We start from the raw sequence: 6486 nt of genomic DNA, 5'->3' as shown, positions 1-6486 counted from the left end.
ACTTGTTCCCAGAGCAATTTATGCTTTATTGTGGCACCTGTGTCATCTTTGTAGTCGTTTTCGATCCAACTCTGCAGTTTATTGTTGTAAGAGTTGACGCAGAAATGAGAATCACACACTATAAGTGTCGGGAATTCACGTTCTGCATTTTCGAGCGCCATCTTTAAAGATCTGATTTCAGTTCTTTGAACCGAACAGTTTCTTACAGATTCTGTCAGACTCCACGCTGCCGACTCTGTTTGATGCACATATGACTCCACCTCCCGATCTCACCAACACGCTAGTAATAATAACACAGCGTGTTCGAGCGATAGGGCGAGGGAAAAAACAGGAAACAAAACAAGGAAGGGACGGAAAGGGACTGCAGGGAAGGGACAGCTGTAAGACAAGAAAACAGTCACACAGGTTATTCAGATTCACCTTGAAACCCTATAATCAGTATAGTCTTACTAAATACGAGCAAAGTTTCACCTTATATAAAGAAGACTGCTCCTCCTCCTCCCTGTGTAGTTTTTCTAGTCTGAATGTTGATGCACTTCTCCCTAGTCCCTGGGGAACACAAACACAGTTAATGACAAGCTCTATTTCTAGAACTATTTCTATATGATACTGTAATCCTAGTAGACCTACCCTGCCTTGTAGTGATAAGAATTTAAATCATAATCCAATACGTGACCCCACAACACCTCAGTGTATTCCGCACAATACTCTTCTCAGAAAGGTCTATTCACAACTATTTACAGTTCCAACAAAGATCCAGGAAGGACACGGCGAGACGTAGCCTCCAACTACTGTCTCCCGCTCTCTAGTCACACTCAGTGTATTTTACTAGTCCCACTCCAAACACGGTAAGGTGTAGGATCTCCCCCCACTACCTTCCGCTTTGGCACTTGCAGCGGTAACCACTAGTGATTATTTTCGTAACGGCAGTACGCTGATTTGAATAATCCGCTGTACTCCGTTCTCACCAAACAAAGGTTCAATGTCCTTCCCTCTCCACGAATAACAAACCAGGCTTCTTGATTAGTTTAGCCTGTATCCAGACAGCTTAAGCGCAAATTAATTCTCATCACACGCGTTAAACCTCACGCGTCATTCGGGGAGAATTACTCACGACTCTGGAGCTGCGTAACTCTTCAGCGCTTCCTCGTTGTCCCGGCTTCTCGCTCTCTAGCAACCTCGGCACTCCGGCGAGGGATATGAAAGTTCAGGCGGCGCTGACCTCGCGCTGCCGTGGGGAAATTGTCATGAAGCGCCGTCCTCGCGCTCGAAGGATGTTTAAAGTTGACAGTTCACCAGCGCTTAGCTAATCCTAGCTAACGCGCACAAAACGAGTCCAGAACCAAATTCTTCCTTTCAAGGAAGCCAAGCTCGCGCTCCTCACAGTCTCTCCCAACACTGTTGAAAGACAAAATCACGAACACCTTGCAGAGGGGCCGCCCTGCTTATATAAGGCCCCGCCTCCACACTAGAATTCTGGGATATGTAGTTCTCAATTTGGGTGGCGCAGCTTGACCATCCTGACAGAATGCCCCCCTTTCTAGCGCCTTCTAGGGCCAGGCTTATTCGGAAACCTCCTGTGGAACGAACGCACCGCAGCAGGAGCGTGCACATCCGAGCTCAGTTCCCAGGAATCATCCTCAGCACTATATCCCTTCCAAGACACCAGGTATTTCAGCCCTCTTCCACACCACTTGGCATCTTTGATACTCCTCACTTCATATTCCAAACCACCATCACATGCCACCGGAGGAGGGGCTACTCTGCGGGAAGTAAGGGCAGGTTTCAACAGTTGCACATGGAACACTGGGTGTATGCGCATGGACCCCGGCAACTTCAACTTATAGGTCACGGGGTTCACCTGTCGCACAATGGTGTACGGGCCTATGTATCTAGGATGGAACACGCTGCGCAATTTGAACCTGATGTTCTTTGTGGACAGCCATACCTTATCCCCCACCACATATTGGCGACTCTCTATCCTGTGACGGTCTTCCCACTTCTTGTACACCGCCTTCGCTTTGTTCAAATGCACCTGCACCCCCTTATGAACCCTTCTCAGCATCCTTATCCTGTCTTCCACCGCTGGCTGATCACTAAGATCTGAGGGGATGTCAACCGGCAAGGTATTAGCATCAAAACCGTAATTGGCCTTGAAAGGAGACATTCCCGTTGAGCTATGCCAAGCATTATTATAGGCCAGCTCCGCCATCCATAGCAGGTCCACCCAAGACTCATGAGCTTCCTTGGAATAGCATCTTAGATATTTCTTTAACGTTTGATTCAAACGTTCAGTCTGCCCATCGGTCTGTGGGTGGAAACTGGTAGAGAGATTGGACTCTATTTTCAGGGCCTTACACCACATGCGCCAAAAACGTGCAATGAACTGTGGTCCTCTATCGGACACTATCACTCTAGGTATTCCGTGTAGCCTGACCACATGACTAGCTAGCAACTGGGCTGTTTGACTGGCATTAGGGAGGGTCTTACAAGGGATAAAGTGACCCATCTTGGTGAGGCTATCTATCACTACCAACACTGCTGATGAGCCCTTATCTATTGGTAACCCTGACACAAAATCCAGACTGATATGCTGCCATGGTAGACGGGGGGTAGGCATGGGCATCAGTTTCCCTACTCTTTTGGTCGTCGTACCCTTGGCTCTAGCACACACCTCACAACGGGCCACCCACTCCGTAACATCCTTGTTCAGGTTTGCCCACCAGAAGTGCCTTTTGACTGTATCGAGAGTTTTCCTTATACCAGGGTGTCCTAACAATTCCCCTTCATGACACCACCCTATGGCTCTCTGTTGCAATGGGATAGTGGGTAAATACAGCTTGCCCTGAAAGAACGGCAACCCATCTCTCAATTTGCAATCCAGTCTGTCATGGGCCCAAGACCCCCATCCCCCCGGATACTGATGTTTCCTCACCTCGTCCAGAAAGGATTCTGCCCTCACCACACACAACACCTTGCATGATGGAATGATTGCCTGCTTCTCGTCCACACATACCCCAGGCATTGTCTGTCTAGATAGGGCATCAGCCTTCCTATTCTCGGACCCTGGGCGGAAAGTGACCATGAAATTAAACTCAGCAAAAAATAGCGTCCATCTCATCTGTCTTGCTGTCAAATGTCTAGCCGATGACATAAACTGTAAATTTCTGTGGTCTGTGTACACCGTAATGGTGTGCAGGGCCCCCCATAGATAGTGCCTCCATTCCTGAAAAGCTCTCTTAATAGAAAGCAATTCCTTTTCAGCTATTGTATAATTGAGTTCAGCCGAACTCAATTTCTTTGACAGGAAGGCCACCGGGTGCAACTGACCTGTTTGACTGTCCCTCTGAGATAATACCGCCCCTATTGCTTCATCTGAAGCGTCCGCCTCGACCACAAAAGGATGTTCTAAGTTGGGATGTGACAGCACCGGGGCAGTAATAAAGGAAGTTTTCAGTGTTTGGAATGACTCCCCTGCAGCTGTTGTCCACTCGAAAGGAACTCCTTTCTTCAACAGGTTTGTAATGGGCACGGCCAGCAAGGAAAAATGTAAAATGAAGCGCCGATAATAATTAGCGAAGCCCAGGAAACTCTGGACTTCCTTCACATTTTTAGGTACCGGCCAATCTCTCACTGCTTCCACCTTACGCTCAGACATTTGCAACCCTGAGGGGCTGATCATCACCCCCAGAAACTCCACACTGTACACCCCAAACTCACATTTACTGAGTTTAACGAAGAGACAATGTTCTCTCAGTTTCCTCAGTACCTTACAGACATGTTCTACATGGTCACCCTCATCCATGGAGTACACCAATATATCGTCGATGTAAACCACAACGAACATGTCAATAAATTCCTTCAATACATCGTTGATCAGAAATTGAAAAGCCGCGGGGGCATTACACAGCCCAAAGGGCATGACCAGATATTCGTAAAGGCCATACCGCGTCTTGAAAGCCGTTTTCCACTCATCCCCCTCACGCACTCGGACCAAGTGGTAGGCTCCTCGCAGATCCAAGCGAGTATAGATCACTGCCTCCCTCACTTGGTCAATCAGTACCGTAATGAGGGGGAGAGGGTAACGGTTCCGTATGGTATTTTTATTCAAGACGCGGTAGTCCACACATGCCCTCAAATCCCCATTTGCTTTAGCAATAAAGAAAAGTGGAGAAGCCGCAGGGGAACGGGACGGTCTTATGAAACCTATGCTTTCGTAATGATCGATATATTCCTTTAAGTGCACCGTTTCCGGAACAGATAAGGCATAAACCCGGCACGTAGGAATCACTGCCCCATCTATCAGATCTATCCGGCAATCATAAGGTCTATGCGGCGGCAGCTCCTCTGCTCGCCTTTCACTGAACACGTCCTGGAAATCTTCGTATTGTTTTGGAAGGGTCACCTCCTTCTCAGCGGCTGTAGCCACCATAAACTTCAAAGCCAATGCCTCAACCGGGGAAGATACGTAAGGTACCAGATGCTCTTTACAATACCCCGAAGTAAAATGCACCGTGCGAGATTTCCAGTCAATGGTAGGGTTGTGGAATGTAAACCATGGCATCCCTAGAATTATTTCATATTGAGGAGCCTCGATGATGTTCAGCTCCACTTTTTCCACATGCCTCCCCTCAGACACCTCAATAGACAACTCTACCTCAGCCGTTTTTTCCGTGATCAACCCTGATTTAATTGGTTGACCATCCACAGCTAAAACCTCCCCTGGGTTTCCTCTTGGTACTCTAGGAATCATTAAACGAGACACCAACCCCTTGTCAACAAAATTTCCGGTAGCCCCGGAGTCCAGCATGACCATGACTTGATGTGCTTTGTTTTCACACTCCAAAGTCATAACCAATACTAGATGGGATTCAGTTTCCCCTATGCCCGAAGAGGACAAAGACGTAAGTTTCCAATCAGGGTTCTCCTCTGTGGTTAACAAAGGCACCGAACTTTCCTCGCCCTCCCTGGCAGTATTGGATACGGCTACTCTCTGATTCTTACTCCAAGTATTCGAAGCTTTTGGTTTGGAAGGGCACTCTCTTACGTAGTGACCCTTCTTCCCACAATACATGCAGAGGCCTTTTACCCTCCTACTCTCTCTTTCTGTTTTGGACAGGGGAGGTCGAATAGCTCCTATCTCCATCGGCTCTATTCCTGCTTCTGCTGACCCCAAAGCTCTAGTAGGGAAACTCACATTCCGGTTATATCCCCTGTCCCATTTCCTTCTATCCCCGCTTCTCTCAGTCAACCTACCATCCAACCTCATGACCAGATTCACCATATCTATACATGTCGTGGGCTGAGGATCCACATGGGCCACTGCGTCTTTCAATTCCTCCCTCAACCCCTGGTAAAACAGAGTCATTCTTTTGCCCTCCGGCCACTCAGTCTCGGCAATCAAACGATTAAACGTAGTTAAGTAAGTTATCAAATCACTCCTTCCCTGCCGCAGGGACAATAACTCCTTATCCGCACTGAAATTGGTGGCCCTCCTGTCAAAAACCTTCTCAAACTCTTCTCTGAAAGCTGTCCAATTGGACAGCATAGCATCATCACGTTTTATTAGAGGTACAGCCCAATTTGCCGCATCTCCCACTAAGTATGATATGGCAAACGCCACTCTGGAATGGTTATTGGGAAACGATGCAGGTTTACAAGAAAAATGGAGCATTATTTGCGTCATGAAGGCCTGCGTTTTGCTGGGATCCCCCCCATATCTCTCAGGGGTGGCTAACGGGATAGGCGGGGGAACCGTAACCTGTATCTGCGCAGGACCCGTAGAAAAAGGGTTCTTGGACAATTGCTCTACCCTGTCTTTTAGCAGAACAGCCTCTGCCTTTGAAGCCGCCAATTCTTGCTGAACCACCACCAAGGCCCTCAACACATCATCCAAGGTGGCCATATGTACTCCAAACAGACCCGGCAGAATGCAATTCGTGGGTTCGTGATTCTGTCAGACTCCACGCTGCCGACTCTGTTTGATGCACATATGACTCCACCTCCCGATCTCACCAACACGCTAGTAATAATAACACAGCGTGTTCGAGCGATAGGGCGAGGGAAAAAACAGGAAACAAAACAAGGAAGGGACGGAAAGGGACTGCAGGGAAGGGACAGCTGTAAGACAAGAAAACAGTCACACAGGTTATTCAGATTCACCTTGAAACCCTATAATCAGTATAGTCTTACTAAATACGAGCAAAGTTTCACCTTATATAAAGAAGACTGCTCCTCCTCCTCCCTGTGTAGTTTTTCTAGTCTGAATGTTGATGCACTTCTCCCTAGTCCCTGGGGAACACAAACACAGTTAATGACAAGCTCTATTTCTAGAACTATTTCTATATGATACTGTAATCCTAGTAGACCTACCCTGCCTTGTAGTGATAAGAATTTAAATCATAATCCAATACGTGACCCCACAACACCTCAGTGTATTCCGCACAATACTCTTCTCAGAAAGGTCTATTCACAACTATTTACAGT

Source organism: Lissotriton vulgaris, chromosome 7 (genome assembly GCF_964263255.1).
Source record: "Lissotriton vulgaris chromosome 7, aLisVul1.2, whole genome shotgun sequence".
Classification (NCBI taxonomy): Eukaryota; Metazoa; Chordata; class Amphibia; order Caudata; family Salamandridae; genus Lissotriton; species Lissotriton vulgaris.
The sequence above is the reverse complement of the archived record's forward strand: the minus strand, read 5'-3'. Positions refer to the sequence as shown.